Source organism: Solanum pennellii, chromosome 5 (genome assembly GCF_001406875.1).
Source record: "Solanum pennellii chromosome 5, SPENNV200".
In the NCBI taxonomy this organism is placed as follows: Eukaryota; Viridiplantae; Streptophyta; class Magnoliopsida; order Solanales; family Solanaceae; genus Solanum; species Solanum pennellii.
In genome coordinates, this window is record NC_028641.1 from 1,194,294 (window position 1) to 1,212,273 (window position 17,980).

Here is a 17,980-nt window from a genome sequence, read left to right on the forward strand (position 1 = left end):
TTTTATTTACTTTTATTTAATGTGCCTAAGATAAGAAATTTATAATAAAGTTTGATTTAGTTTCATATGTCAAAAGAAAGAAGACAATTGTATCATTTTATATTGATTTGTAATATGTTCATAGCACATGTTTGCTATTAGATACATTAAATAGATATCAAATACCAAGTAAAAAATGCAATTGTTATTTTCTTAATTATATTTATAATATGAATTTTTTAAGTCTTAATTATACATGAGATTTTATCATTTTATAAATAATATGTTTCAATATTCATTTCATTGATCATTGAGCATTCAGCAAGTGTAAGACTCCATTGTAACATTTAGAAAATTTCCACTTAATTGAGTAGATCTATGAACTTTTTTTTGTTACTCTTTCCGTTCGAAATTGTTTATCATGGTGTTTATTTTTAGAGTCAAACTATAAAAACTTTGACTAATATTTTAAGATGTATTTTTTTATCATATTAATGTGCAAAAAATTGCAATTTGTAGTATTTTTCATATATCTAATTTTTTTGTTAAAAATATTGAATCAATATAATCTAATATAACTTTAAAAGTTAATCATATTAATTTTTGAAAAATGTAACATGATAAATAATATCAATACGAAGGGAGTAATAAACTTCACTCAACACCACTACTTTCAACAAATAAACTCATATTAACAAAAGTACATTGAGATATTTAATGTCATTTAATGCAATACATAATTTTTATTTTTTTTTAAATAGAAAACTCACCATTGAAATAATAAATGGAGGTCACTATTTAATAACAAAAGTCCCATATAAAAATATGAGATATTTATTGCCATTAATTGTCAACAACAAATGAAATGAATGTCACTTTCTACAAATCAAGATTGTATAATTGTCCTTGAAGATTCCTTTTGTCAAACCATTAAAATAACGAATTTCACCAAAGTGCAAAAGCTTTATTAATTGACAAATGTTCATAATAGTTCCCAATAATTAGAGGAACACTATATAGCCTATAGATAATCCTTTTGGCTGCAAAAAGCAAAGAGCAAAAAGCAAAAATGTTATTTTTTTACCCAAAATATGTTGTAAATTTGTAAGAACGGCTTGACTTAATTTTCTTGCTTGATAAAATATAGTATGCCTTTTATCTTATCAAATTTGTATATTCTAATATTTTTGAAGCGTTTTTTCACGTTTTTGAAAAATGATACAATATTTTTATAAAAAAAAAAACTTTTTTATCTTTTCTTAATATTATTAAAATAGTAAATGAAATAAATTAATATATATTTAAAATAGTGGGAAAATAAAATGAAAGAGAAGGGATAATATAGTAATTTCAACAACAAATAAGAGGACACACAATTTTACTCAAAAACCGATGTTGTCAAACTAACCAGATAAATTATTGTGTTTTATTTACTTTTATTTAATGTGCCTAAGATAAGAAATTTATAATAAAGTTTGATTTAGTTTCATATGTCATAAGAAAGAAGACAATTGTATCATTTTATATTGATTTGTAATATGTTCATAGCACATATTTGCTATTAGATACATTAAATAGATATCAAATACCAAGTAAAAAATGCAATCGTTATTTTCTTAATTATATTTATAATATGATTTTTCTAACTCTTAATTATACATGAGATTTGATCATTTAAAAATGATATGTTTCAATATTCATTTCATTGATCATTGAGCATTCGATAAGTGTAAGATGTATTTTTTTATCATATTAATGTGCAAAAAATTGCAATTTGTAGTATTTTTCATAAAGTTTTAGAATATCTATTTTTTTTTGTTTAAAATATGATATTAATGTAATCTAATTTAACTTTGAAAATTAGTCATATAAACTTTTTAAAAACGTAACATGGCAAATAATACGAATACGGAGGGAGCAATAAACTGCACTACATGAAACATTTAATGTCAGCAATACAAAAAATGTTTTTTTAAAAAAAAAAATAGGGAACATATCATTGAAACAATAAATGAAGGTCAAAGGCTTTATTATTTGAAACATGTATATGATAGTTCCCAATAATCATAGGAACAAAATAGCCTATAGATATGTCTTCTTTGGCTGCAAAAGCAAAGAGCAAAAAGCAAAATTGTAATTTTTTTTACCCAAAATATATTGTAATTTTGTAGGAACGGCTTGAGTTGATTTTTATGCTTGATTAAACATAGTATGCCTTTTTTATCTTATCAAATTTTTATATTCGAATATTTTTGAAGCGTTTTTTTACGTTTTTAAAAAACGATACAATGTTTTCTTAAAAGAAAACCTTTTTATCTTTTCTTAATATTATTAAAATAGTAAAGAAAAAGGAAGAAAATACTGTTTGAGTTACTTAAAATGGATTAACATGGATAATAAGTGTGTATGAAAATGGATTAACATGGATAATAAGTTTGTATGAGATTGTTATGTTTTATTGGGTAAAGGAGAGATGGGAATGGGCTGATTTTCAACTTTAAAAAAATTCTCTTTTTTTTTTCTTCTTTCTTTCTGATTGGGCCTATCAAATTGGGCCCATTTTTAAATGAGCCCAACACATACTCTATATAATTTATACCAATTGTTAACAAGAAACACTCCACATCTTCATACCAATTTAACAACATTCATTATGAATTCTGAGATTCAAATTGTATCTCAATCCTCCAACCCAACTCTCCCCACCAACAACAATAACACAAACATTGGCACACTTGCTCTTCAAGCAAATGTGGTAGAGTTGGAAAATCTTGAATCCATTGAATCGAGTATTCAAATGGAAATGCTTATCATTCAAAAACATGCAGATGAGATAACCAATGGTTTAGTGAACCATATGGGATTTTTACTATTATATACTATGGGTGGGTTGTCACTCGAAGTGTCTAATGAAGTAAAATGTTTGGGTGCATGGCTTATAATAGCCGTTGTCACCCTTACTTTCGGAATAGGGTTGATGATAGGCTACAAATTAGCCAAAATAAAGTTAGACAACACAACCTTCACCATGAACGAGTTGAAACAAAAAAAAAGGAAAAACAGTGAGCAAGCCAAAAAAATTGTTGACTCAGAGAAGGAGATGATAAGCAAACACAGCAAGCAACAGGGAAACAACGAAGATGGTAATGCCAATGTGGTGGGCAGCACTGATGAGCAGGTTCCAGAACAGGGAAACAACGAAGATGGTAATGCCAATGTGGTGGGCAGCACTGATGATGATAACATTATGGCTATAAGAGCCTCTGTTATCGAACGAGCTGAAGTATTGGTTAATTCGGATGATATGACGGCATTCGAACGTATCAATAAGAAGATGTTTCGATACATCTTTGTTTGCCTTCTGCTGGTTATGATGTTTTTCATCAAAAAAAATTGCAGTGGTATCAAATACATGGTCCCTTGTGTTGTCATTTACGTGATGGTTGTATTGCTTTTCTTCTTTCACGACTATTTTGCTGACAGAACTGGAGTACCAAGTGAACGACCCTTTATGGGGGTGTATTAGGACATATCTATGTCCCGAAACTTCTGTTTGACTCTCATATTTGCCAAATTTTTGCCCAAGGTGTTATTAAGTTTAGTTATCTCCATTTTTTTTTCTTTTTGTGTGTGTGTAAAAGAAGGCAATATTGTAACAGAAGTTATTAATAGTACTAATTATTCTCCATGTTTATGAAATGCATTTTGGCTTCCTTGAGTATCTTCATGCAGTTAACTTTTTATTTGCTTCGTAAGATTTTAAAACACAAAGTGAACATAAGAACATCAGTGAACGTAAATAGACACTATTCTCTTTATATTTTATTTTTCCGCGCTCAAACACAAAAGATGTAATGAGGAACGTGTATAAACAAAAAAGTCTGGAATTCAAAATGAGAAATTGTAAAAAGTTTTTATATGACCGTCCGGATTTGTTTAAAGTAGACTTTGAACTTCCTAACTATTATAAGTAAATAAAGTATCATTGATCTATTTCTAGTTTAAAAGGATTGTTTGTCAAGTAGCAAACCTCCAAATTAAACTTAATTTTTTATTTTTTTTTATAAAGCCAAATTGAACTTAATATCATGGCCACTACATCAAAATTCTTCCGTCACGTGTAGGCTTCTAAAAGAGTTAATAACCAGGAAAAGTACACAAAGTTCCCAAATATTTTCATCATGGCACCTCAACAGACATGCTAGTAAAAAAGAATTCCAGCAAGGTATATCAAAAATGCCATTAGTCAAAAAGATTAACAACAGAGAAAGTAATGTGAAAAGAGATACAATAACGACTCACCAGTTGGTGGAGCAGGAGGCCTTTTGCTTTTCACTCAGAGAAGACCTGCATGTGAGGCGTATTATAGTTGAAGGCGATGGTGAGGGATCATATTTTTAACTCCTGGCCAAATTAAGAGATGATTTGCAAAATATTATGCGAAACGATTCAATATAAATATGAAGACAAAACAATAATTTGGCTACCTGTGTTTGAGTGGAACCAAGTAATCATGCTCAAGCGTACTGTGAACCGAAAGAGCTATATTTTTAAGTGAAGAATAAGAGTTTCACCAAAAGTTGATCAGGCAGCTTAAAATCATGAAAACGAAATATCAATTGGCAATATAATTTCTACGAGTTTTCTTTCTTTTGTTTGAAAAAATCTTCGGAGAACATCTAATATTCCCGGCCGTAAATTTCTCTCATTCTTTGGATTCCAATTAAGCTAAAGGAAGAGGTAAAACAAGAATGAACACCAAAAGGTCACAAGAAAAATTCAAAAGCGAGAGATAACATAAAATTTGAAAAAAAAATGGAATTAATTAACAAGAAAAGGAAGAAGAAGAAGAACTCACCTCACCTGGGAGAGCAAAAGAGCTGAGAAAGAACCATGGTATATGGACGACACAAGTAGGAAGTCGGTCAGAAGTACCAACTGTACTAGGCCAAGGTTATAAGGTCACAGAATAACTGTACAAGCGCACTGCTCTAGCCCATTAATGAAGTTTAAATGTAAGATAAGAACTATCTTGGGATAAGTACCTGTGATCCATATTTAGCACTTGAAGACGCTGATTTCCTTTCATCGAGGTGGGAGTGGCCTCTGTGGCGTACAAGTTGAGGGAAGTGAGGCTGAGATGGTCCAAGCATTTAAAAAGGTGCACATATGCACCAATTAAGAGGTGTGAGAAGTTTGTAATAGTAAATTTTCGGAGAGATAAAGGTAGGCCGAAGAAGAACTATATGGAGGTAATTCCAGATGACATGACACATTTTCAGTTCACTGAGGACATGAACATAGATAGAAAGGCATGGAGGAAAGGGATTAGGAAAAAAGGTTAGTAGATAGATGAACGTGGTCACACTTTTATGTGGGAGAGGCAGGGGCTAGTCTTCTCCTCCTTATAAGTAGTGTTATTTAGTACTCCTGTAGTATCTAGTATCGTACCCTTTCCAACTTTTATTACTACCTTCTTTTTCAAATTTGTTTTGATAACACATTTTTTAGTAGAGGGGTCTATCGGAAACAACTTCTCTACTCCACAAAGGTAGGATAAGGTTTGTGTACATCCTACCTCCATAGACCTTACACTGGTGTGTTGTTATTGGTATAGTCGTATAGGTATTTCATGTAGGTCCTTCAAAATACAATAAAGTGGATAATCCCATGTAGGATAAATGCCATACCTAAGTACATGTAATATAAACCAATTTTAAGTTTGGGTCAAGTAATTTACTGGCATTCAAGAGGTTAAAGCAAGCTTCAAGAAGAAACAAAGTAGAGAATAGAGAGTGAAACCTTCTGTCACTACATGACTAGCACTTCCCCAAGCGTTTCAACATGACCTTAAAAAGTATACACAATTTTGCATAGAAAATGGAGAATTGATATAGTTTGAGCCTTATAGGAACAGTAATGAGGTGCACCTCTCTAAAAAATTATCAGTGAGCACCAAAGAAACACCACCCCAAAAAACGAAGAAGGAAAACCAGGAATAATAGAGACCAGGAAAGGAAGCAAGCATTGCAAGTTCCAGATATTCAACATACATACCAGAGTCCACTTTCATCCGCCACAAGTACCATTGGGTTGCAATCAAATCCCACTCCAACAACCATCCTTTCAGATAGAAACAATACCTGCAAGGGAAGTCTTGATTACACAACAAATATTAAGATCTAAAAAAGACAAAGTACAATGAGATAGACTTCTCACCCACATCACGAAGAGGCAAATCACGGATTGCTACACTTTGTGCTGCAGCAAAGGGACCAACTTCATCAACAAAGTATATCATTGAGTTATGACCTGAGAGACCATCCAAAACTCAACATCTAAGCTGCATTAGTATTACATGCAAAATTTTGAGTACTTGGTCCAAGACCAAGAAAAATAAAAAATAAAACAATTGAGCACACATACACAGTATGTGAATGTGCAACCAAAAATGAGACAGTTGAAGCATTGCCAAAAATAATGCCAAAGCCAAAAAAGTAAAGAAAGGAATATCTGATCTACATATGCTAAGGTATTGCCACTTGGGGACCATCTGACACCAAAAGCCCAGTAAAAGCATAGATCAAGCTGGACAATTTGCTGCATTTTAATATGAATAGAAGGATCTATTACTCTATGAACATATAATGAAAATAGGACATATGAATGCTATCCAGAATTCTTCTTTTAAAAAAAAACATCAAATGAAGATTTTCTGATGTCTGCCAGCCAATTCCTTAGAATATTATCTTGCAAGACAAGAATTTTCCAAAAAAAGAAACGAGCATCATCTATTAATACCGCATGTCACTGTCAAGCTTTCAGATAGCCTTTTATAGGCACTGTCAATCAACCGAATTGAAGGAAAATGTTACCGGATTTAATACAATAAAAAGCACAAAAAAACACGTGCTTGAAGAGGCCGAATTAACATCAACAGAAAGGGGGAAAGCACATAAGAGTATGAAAACAGAGCAACTCAGTTTGAAGTCAAAGCTACACGTGATATTTTAAAACCGATTTAAGAAACTCTAATAACATCTATTCAACAAGTAGGTATGGAAAATTATCGTAGCAATTATATCTCTTATACACGACATGCCAATATATACAGAGCTGTATCTGGATTGGAAAAGTTGCACATTGACAGAATAGTAGAATCATATAGCTTTCAAGGTTGGGCAAGTTAAAAACCATGAATAGTTAATAGTTATAAGAAGAGTTAAGAGAGTTCAGAAAATTGTACTCCTTCCATGTCCATGACATGTCAGTGTGCTCCTGGTTTATAAAATATCTGATATTTCCACAGGAAAGTCAGTGAAGGTCAACTTTATTTTGATTTCACAAGAAATTATCCGACTCTGTTCAGGCTTCAGTTGACAAGAGAGAATTCCTATTTAGTCAAACACAAAAATATGCGCTCCACATTTTTAAGACTACCATTTACTTTCCCAATGAATAAATTAGTATACTTATGAAGCTCTCTTATGGTTCACTCAACAGGGATATTTAAAACAAACAGAAACAGGGTTACAACATAAGATAAGATTCAGACCTCTCCGAATTTCGTATCTCAAAATTCCCCATTGCAGAGTCTCTGTTCCACTGAGTGTGAAATTATAAGAAACCGTGATAATATTGAAGAAATCTAACTGTATGGAGAAAAACATAATTTTGAGAAACATACTTTGCATCGACGCCTTAACTGAATGTTGAAAATACTCTACATTTACCATCAGTGGACGTTGTTGCTAGGAGAACCAGCAGAATATTTTTACCAAAATCGGTTCAAATTGATAAGGTAGAAGCTAACTTTTAAATTAGAAAAAGCTACTGACATATAGGAGCAAGTGTATCTTACATTTACTGGACCACTATTTTCTTGATACACAATATCTATATCCACACACACGCGAGCGGATGGGTCGCACAAAGCATCAACTAAATGGATGAAACTACGCAAATTCCCATGTTCTAGTAGCTGAGATCTATAACCAAACAGTAGGGATTAAATTACTACTTTGCATTAACATCAAGAGATGCGGAGATAATATAATATCTTCGACATCAGCAGTCAGCAGGAGGAAGCTTTTATTTTCAAGATCACATTTTAACTTTTAATTATTAACTTTTATTTAAGAAGCAACATTACCATCATCCAGTTAGCTGAACACTATAATTACTCATGAGTCATGACGTGGTTTGGCATCCACTTGTATGCAATAACAATGGAATACTCAAAAAAAAAATTGAAAATGAATGATATACTCAAAATGACAAAGCTTCAAGTCAAGAAAAAGGAAAGTACTCAAATCATTTGTAGAAAATATTTTTCTAAATAACAGTGCAACTATTTAGATAAATGTTGGGTATCCTTTTGCGGCTACATGATGCAATAATAAAGAGACAGACAGACGCACATTATTTGAATGCCAGCCAATACTTGTTACAGAAGAATCATGCCTTTTCCTGATAAGCTTACTCACCCTCCTGTTAAAATAGAAGATAAAATTAAACATGTTCCTGTGAAAATTAAGTGTTCCTCAGCTCGTACACCGTAGTGATTAGTATATGTATTAGCTTGTGTATAATTGAACATGCAAGATGTCAGTATCTCTTTTCACCTCAGAGATTAATCATAAAGTTTTTCATTTGTTCATATCTAGTCAAACAGTTTGGCCTATATACACCTATGGATTGACACAATACCCATTTCACGGATAACATTGTACTATGCATGAAGCAGACAAACAATGCCATCAAACGAGGAGTGGGACTCTTTTGGTTCATCATTAGTCATAAAGTTTGGCTGGTTCATACCTATGGATTTAACAGAATACTAAATTCACAGATAACATTGTTCTAAGCAGGAACCAGATACACTTCATCAGCAAACTAAAGAGTGAAATATCAGCCACTGAAAACTGTTATTAGTCTAAAAGACCAGTATTTTATTAATGATACGGTATGAACAACTTCAACAGAAATCCAATTTTACTGAATGTAATGAATAATGATGAAACCATAGATCGAACCATTGAATTGCAAAAATTGGGTGCGCTATTGTAAAGCTTTGTATTGGTTAAGTTCACGAGTTGGAGATAAGAGGACTAGAACTGCTGACATTCGTCGCAGGGTAAACCACCGCCACTAAGGCCCCCCAACTGATTCTATCATTGAGATCAACGATAGATAATAACTCCCCACCGAACACGGCTTAAGCTTTCATAGTACTGTTCTCTCCAAAGAGAAACTCAGCAACTCTTCTCAAAATCTCATTTAACAGATGCTGGGTTGGAATCCCAGTCTAGATAAAGATTCTTGTGGGTCTGGAGGATCCCACTACAGGAGAACCAGGAACTGAGGGTTTTTGCCCCTTTCTGTCAGACTCTATGGTCATAAGAATGTTGGTTTTAAGAATGGGTCGTTGCCCTTCTCAAACCCTGACACCCATTTAAGCATCTAACTAATGTCACCTAAATATCCGCACATTCTAAGGCATATGATAGCATTTATATATAAGAAACAATATGTGCATGTCATTCTTTCTGCACTGATTTTGCGAAGGATTTAACTTGTTCAGCTATCACATGGAGAAGGAATATTACCAATTGAAGTTTTTTTATCAGGTAAAGTATGATCCATTTATTCAATAAGTGTCCAGGGACGCCTCTAAGTATAAAAAGGAGGTAGCTTCTGTATATTCCTGATCTCTTATCTAAAAACTCAAGGAGCTGACAAAATCCAAAAACAAAATGGGAAATATTACCAGCTATTTTCTTGCTCGTATACAAACAGTTTTAGCTCCACTTCCAACAGCAAACTTGTGTTCTGCTAGACAAATTCAATAAGCTAATGAAAAATGTGAAGCAAGTTTATGGTTTAATGTCAGAAATATGCTAGCGAGATAGAAGATTAGAAAAGAAGCTCAGGCGCGCATGGTCTGTGACTCTATAAAATATTTTAAATCGTGTACACTTGGAACATAAGATAAGATGAATCTGGATGACTGAGTTTTGTAAAATTGGAAATTCCAACATAGAAACAGTGACCCATATGCAGCAGAAAAGAGCATACAAAAAGAGGTTAAGCCATATATGTGGAGCCATTTTCACATAGAACAACTTGCCAAAGAGGGGTCTACAAATTTGTAATGGATGTTGTACGTGTGAAAGAGACAAAGAAGACACAAACCATCTTTTATGCATTGATTAGTGGTTACTCAATTGTGCAATATGTTCCTCACAGCTATGAGGTCAAGTGGTAACGCCCAGGACAATGAAGGATGTATTGCTTGGCTGAAGAGAGAGTACTGAATAAAAGCAAAAGGAGGATATTGGAGACAACATGTATTCGGTGGTTTTTGTGGAAAGGAAGAACCCTAAGATGCTTTAAATGGAAAAGGATGTCTATTCAAGAACTCAAAAGTACCAGTGACTTTCAGTATTTGCTATTTGGTGTAATCTTGAATGGTTATTTTAAGCTAGAGAAGATGTTACCGTTCAATTATGTTTTGCAATAGTAGTAGTCTCTGATCATAGATGGTTTACCCAGACTTTTGAAATCTGATGCAGTCTTACTACACATAATGATTTAATTTATTTACTTCATCAAAATAAAATATAAACAGAAAAGAAAAAGAGCATACAAAGAATTAAGACAAACTTGAATACCTTTTGGACTCCACTGGCACAAAGTGTTGCACGATTCAGCCTGAGAATAACCAGAGTAGGAACCCAACCTGTCGCTTCTTGGTTCCAGACATATCTACAGAGAATATTATTTCATCAGCAAATTAATTCATACAAATGCCCCACATTGTGCAATCATGGAATACGCACACACATGTAGACATTCTCTCTATCTCTCTCACACGCGTACCCCTTTCAACCTCTTTGCCCCCCTCCCCCCCACCCCACCCATATTACCTTTAGTTTTTTTCAAGTCAAACTGAACTATTGTACACATTAAAAAGAATCAATTATTAGATTAAAGAGAATAAAATAGAAAATCCTACTACAAAATGAGTTATACCGAACAAAAAAACAACTCTGTAGCTTTATCAATCATACAGATTGTCACAGACTCACGTGTAATATATTAAGCTCTACTAGAAAAAGCAAAAGAAAGATACTATAGCCCCATCTGGGTGAAGTGGAATTTAAGCACCTTAAGAAAGAAAAGCCCTGATTCTAATCTTCACAGGTATTACTTTGAACAATTAATTAATGATATCAGCTATCTGCTATCAGCTATTTAATGATATCAAACTCTAAAAACTCAAAGGTTGACAGTCACTTACAAATTACGGTAATGAGAAACAGTGACTATTTTGTTGGATCTGTAACTCCAATCTATACCAGAAACAATTTGGTCATGCTGCAGTATAAAGGAACCATAAGAATCAAATTAACGACAATATTTTAGTTAAATGGAATGGAAAAGAATCATAACATGAGAGACGATAATAGAAGAGAACTGATGGATGAAAAAAATATTAGAATGAACATAGATTGCCGAAATCATATGGAGTAGGGTTCTTCTAAAATATTGTCTTTATCCAATCATATAAAATTAAAGAGGTTCTCTGAAATTTTCAATAGCACATTAATAGACATAGAAGTTAATCAAAGGAATGCAACACCCTATCCAAATATTTGACTACTAATCCTGGAGGACAAGAGAAAGAGTGCAAGGTAGGCTGGAACATGCCTAAGAGAGCTAAAGAGCTTCTGCAAAGCTGATACATGTTGCAAAATGACATGATGGATTATCTGGGTAAAAGGGAACATCAAAATCTTCTAAAGCAAAAGAAATCAGTTACCATTAAGTACAGACGCATCTCTTAGTTCTTTTTTGGTTATGATATGGCAATTGCATACGACATAGAAGCCACAATAGAACTTTTGGGCTCGTTTCACTTTGCTGCAGATTAATAGAATATCTTTTACCAATCAGAAGAAAGAGATAAAGAGTATCCAAGCTATGACCAAAAACACAAAGTAATAGCAGCAAAACAAGAGAGACCACCGAAATTTTTGACCTTTTAACAAATTGATAACGTGAAGAGATGATTTTTTTTTTTTTTTTGATGAAACATGAAGAGATGATATTAAGAGTAACTCAGACTGTATTTACCTTTTGAAGAACATGGACCTTCTCCCACTTGTCTTCGGATAGTTTATAAATATGCACTTCGCTGTTACTAGGACAAAATGCAATCACTGCAAAAGTAAGTTAACAGACATTAGCAACTCATCCCATCGAATAACATCACACAAAACATACTTTATTATTAGTATATTTATATAAACACACCACCATCACTCACATGCAGAATATAAATTTAGATTATTATAAACACACCACCATCACTCACATGCAGAATATAAATTTAGATTATTAGTGGGTTAAATCACTGCCCTCGAACTACCCTTCATTGCAATATGTACAATCTTAGCATAAATACTTGCACCAAAAAGTGTGGTCAATGAGTAGAGGAGGACCATGACGTCTCATGTTCAAATTCCGGCAGGGACAAAATATTAGGTGATGTCTAAGCATCTATCTAAGCCTTGATGGGCAGAGTTACTTATACGTGCAGGTATGCAACGCGAAGCTAGGGGTTCAGTGCTACAAAATTACAAAGTACATACAAGGTTAAAATTATAAATTATTGAACTCCATTAGCTTCTCGAGTGAATAATTATTGTTCTATTCATTCGAATTGAACCCACTAGAACATAAATAAAAAAAAAATCCTTTGCCAGACAATAATTATTCATTCGAATTAAACAGAAAAAGTGGTTACTGGATAGGTCGGGACTCCAAGCATGGCAAGAAATGCACTGAGCAAACTTATGTACTGAAGTTGCTGCCATTGATTTGCCTACAAAATCATCAAAAAAAAAAAAATTCTCTGAGTAATTTGCAGTGTATTTGAAGAATCCAAAATGCTTCGATCAGCAGAAAAAGAAGAAAAAATGTGGGCCGTACATTACCAATTCTCCAAAGTCACAGACAAAATGAGTTTAGCTAATTTTTGGGCCCAGATAGAGACCCGCTGGGTAGAAGCTCACAATTACTCTTTGACTTTCCGCTTTTGTTTCATGGACAAAATTTAAGATTACAAATATTATTACTTGAGTAACTATTTTTTACGAATTCAATTGATTCGATATAACTTGTACTTGTTCAATTGCTCAGGAAATATCAATTGATTCACAAATTTTATATCGGCATAATTTTATGTTAGATTTTGTTATTTAAGAAAATTCCTCCTAATTGACATGATTTTATGTGTTATTTTTATTTTATCTATGTTTTTAAATTAAGCAAAGTTATATTAAAAGTAAGACTCAATAGTGTCTTTATTTTATATCTCTTGTTCAATTAACATCTTGTTTAACTGTAATAAATGAAGTACATAAAATTAAAAAGAGTATGAATATGAAAAAGGCAAGCATCAACCGTTTTTTTATCGTGAAGTAATTATGATTATTCTTTTAGACAGTTAGATACTACTAAAATATAATTTGTTTCTTCTTATATATTCGAACTTAAAATTTTGCTACGTACATAATATTATGATTATTATAAATACTTTCGTATTTTTAACTTATGCATAATTTTTTTTTTACGGAACATTATTTACACAATATTTGATTAGGTCTGCTATAGAGGATTAATTTTATATAAAATGTAGTGCGAGCTATAGTATTTAGAAGGAGCAACTAAATAGTAAAAATAAAAAATTCAATAATTAAACAACAATACATGTTACAAATAAGTAAATATTTTAAAGTTACAAGTATTAGAATAATAATTGTTCGAGGAAAATCGTGAATGATAAATTTTTTTTCATGAAAAAAAATTAAGACAAGGTCACTGCCGCATTGGACGTATTTTCGAAGGACTAAAATGATTTATCCAATTAACTATGTTTTTTAAAAATTTCTCACACTAATATACATTTAAATAAATTGGATATGAAAAGTCAAAAACTTTTTATTTTTCATAAATATTTATATTTATGTATCTTATAAAATAAACATATTTTGATATTAATTACTAAACAATAAACTCCTCTCCTATTCTCTTCTTCCTATGATGAAGAAGAAGAGTATCCATATATCAAATTTCTACGACTTTTGAATTTCTTTAAAAAATAGAAAGAGAGAATACATTATAATGCTTCCGAAGATATTGATGTACATAGAAATGTCATATAACATAAGTTTTTCTTTAAAATAAAAAACTTATTTTAAATAATGTTAATTCCTCCGACAAGGGGATATTAGGGGTGGCAAAATAAACTCAACCTGCCTAACTTATTTAAGTTTGGGCGGGTTATTGACCCGTCTATGTATGAGTTAAATCCATTTCAAAGGGTAAAACTTATTCGCATCGAGTGTTTACATCAAGTCAATACATGCATTGACTGGGTGTAAACACCTCGAATGCGAATAAGTTTTTTTCCCATTTCAATCATTAAAAGTTGGGTTGATATGTTATATATAATCATAATAAAGATTTTTTTTTATTAAAACAATTAAGCTTAGTAAAAATTGATGGAGTTGATTCTTGACCCGTTATGTAACCTCATTTGATCCTATCCATTTTGAGCCAAGCAAATTTGAGTTAGATTGAATCTTGACCGATCGTACTTTTTTAACACATTATTTATCTGCTCAATAATCATCCCTAGGAGATATAAATTGAGAGAATTGCTTTTTAATTTGGTTGAGAAATTTATAGGAAGAGGGATTAGTGTTTCAAGATGTAAGAAGAATAATTTGGAGAAAAAATAAAACTATTTATGTAATTCTTCCTATCAAATTAGGAGGAAAATAAGAAGAAAATCAATTTTGTATGTGATTTGAATGGAGAAGAAATTAATATTAATATTATTTCTTTAGACTTAAGTATTCTATTAATTTCTTTCTTTCTTTTATTTTGTCTCGTTTTTTTTTATACTTTCTTTAGTTAAAGTTTATTTTATGTATACTAAGGTTTGAAATTCTAATTATTTTTTTATAGCAGTCCTTTGGGCATTTTTCAAATTTTAAAAGGAAAGATGATCAAATTTAATTCATTTCATTATTAATGTTATTAATCTCTTTTACTTTCTTTGCTTAATTTTATAATTAATATTACTTATATCTTTTTCTTACTAATAAATGACTTGTATTATTTATTTATTTATTCATTTTAAGAAGCTTGTTATTATGACTTTATACGAATATAACTTTACAAAATTTGATTTGTCATTTTTTTATAGATAATTTCTTCTACTAAAAAATTATATTTATATGTAATAATAGCTAAAATAAAACAAAATGTGATGTTTCCCTTGTTAATGTAACATTGATATTTATCAATTATTTTGACATTTTCTTATACTTTATTGCTTAAAGATGAAGCTATTCTTCCAAGAAAATTATGCCTCGATATTTTTTTTATTATTATTTTTGACATTTTCTTCTCTTTTTACAAGACTAAAAATTTTACTTTGAAAGTTTTATACATATTAAAAATGGTCATATCTAATTCTTACCATGTACTATTAATTTCTTTTAGTTAGATTCCCTTAATTAAATCTCATCACTAGTGTCATTTATATTCTTCCTTAAATCACCATTTTTTTTTCTAGTACTAGTATATTTTATATATTTATAAACTAAAGAATAATTGGAAAACAAAATATACGGAATTTGATTTACCTTTTTGTTTGGATTCATCATCAAATTGCTTCTTTATATGCTTGGTCACATCTAACTTTTATGTGTAGTGATCATCTAAGGTATGATGTGACTCGTTGCTTTTTGCATATTCAAGTGCTATTTTTGTATCTAACAATTGTTTTTGCTAATTTATAGGTGATGATGGCACCTGGATGCTTCAGTTGGACTAAACAACTTTTGTGCCGTAGATATTATGATGATGAAGTTTTATCACGTATTCGACGTTTGCCTGATTGTCTCATCATTGAAATCCTTAGTAGAGTTCCAGCGGATATCCTTGTTAGATCTATTCCCAATACATTGATGTCATCGCGTTATTTTTCCACATTACATCTCAAAAGAGCTAGACCTCTACTAATGATTCACTGCGGCAATGACTTTGTTCCTAATAATACAGATAAGAAACTTTATGTGTTTGATGAACAGGAGATGTTCAAGGAAGTAGTTATCGAAGACGACTTTTATATTAATGAGTTTAGAAAGCATCAACCTCTACTTCGATTCTCTTATGAAGGTGTTCTTGTGTTCAGTGTTGATTGTTCTCCAATTGCTCATATCATTTTCCATCCAACAACACAAAATGAAGTAATGGTACAACATAAATACAACCCTGGCCGTTTGTGTGCCTTTTATTATTGTTGGTTAACTAGACAATTCAAACTTGTTTATGAAAAAATTATAAAAAATAATTCTCAGCGTCAATATTTCATATACTCTATCAAGACAGAGAGTATGAAGAAAATTCATTGTCCCGCTCCCAGTCTTGTGACAAATAATTATACATCTCCTGCAATTGTCAACGGAGCAGTGCATTTCATTGTGAATAGAGATATGAACAATCCCAATGTTCCTCCTTGTGCTAATGGAATCATGATGCTTAATATGGACAAAGAAGAGTTTACATATATGCCTCATCCTGGAGGAAGTTGTAGCTCATGGATAATACATCACTCAATGTCTCTTTTAGTGAAACATGACTCTAATTTGTCATTCTGCCAATTGTTTATCTATCAAAATAGATTGGATATATGGATCTTGGAAGACTATGAAGCACGCTTATGGACCAAAAAATACAACGTTAAACTTGCATTTAACGACCAAAGTATTTATAAAAGTACGCGTCTTCATTGCTCCTATGATTATTGGGGAACTATTATGAACATGTGTTGGTTAATAAAACCTTTGCACTTCCTGGATGGTGAATTCGTATTTCAATGGTTTGGCAAAGGACTATTTATGCATAATATTCATAATAATACTCTAAGGAATATTCAAGCACCACAAGACTCAAGATCATTTACTTGTCACCCTTATAAAAAGAGCCTATTGACCGCATAAGTCTTTTTAGCTACCAACTTTGAAATATACTAATTATTAGGATTTATTAAGCTATCTACCTTCTCTTTTTGGATATGATTTTTTTTTTGTTTTGTTTTTCAATTATACACTGCAACTCTTCTAAAAATGCATCTTTCAACCTATTATGCATTAGTAATTTGAGTACATTGATAAAATTATTCTTACTATATATCATGGAAAAATGCATGGCCACACAAATTAAGAACTTCTATATTTCTTGATAATGAAGAATTTTGCGGAGCAGCAACACAGATTTGATATTCGTATAATATAATGTCTTTAAGATATATAATTTCTTAATTATTTATAAAAGTATATTTAGGCTTTAGTAGGAGTGTGAAAAAACCCAACCGCCCAATAAATCAAGTAAAAAAAATACATTATTAGGTTATTGTGTTTTTAATGAATTTATATAAAATTTTATTGGGTTATTGATTCAGTATCAATTTTTTTACTATTGGGTTAGTGGGTAAACCGATAATCCAATATAATAATTTATTATTACAACCTTCCTAATTATTAAATATTAATAATAATCTTTGTTTCCTTTACTTATTCATTTACATTTTGCTCTATTTTTCGTTTAAAATATGTCAAATATTAATTTTTTTTTTAGAGATTTTACATTTTTTTAATCGTTGTAGCTTTAGGATGTGGCAAAAAATTACTTCCTCACGCGTCTAATATATTGTGTCGTCAATTTCTACACCAAGTAAACTATAAAGGTATACACGATGAAAGAATAAACAAGTTCGAAATAATTAAATAAAATATAATTTAGATATACATCAAATAAAAAGTTGAATCTTACTTCCAACATAACTTTGCCTAATTTAATAAGATAGGCAAAAATGAAAATTAACCTATAAAAAGATGTCAATTTATGAATTTTCGTAAAT

At 31.3% G+C, this 17,980-nt stretch overlaps 1 pseudogene; it reads right to left on the minus strand.

Annotated features, from left to right (window-relative positions):
* Positions 1-4,010: 4,010 nt before the first annotated feature.
* On the minus strand, positions 4,011-12,988 carry LOC107020885 (annotated as a pseudogene).
* Between the last annotated feature and the right edge of the window lie 4,992 nt (positions 12,989-17,980).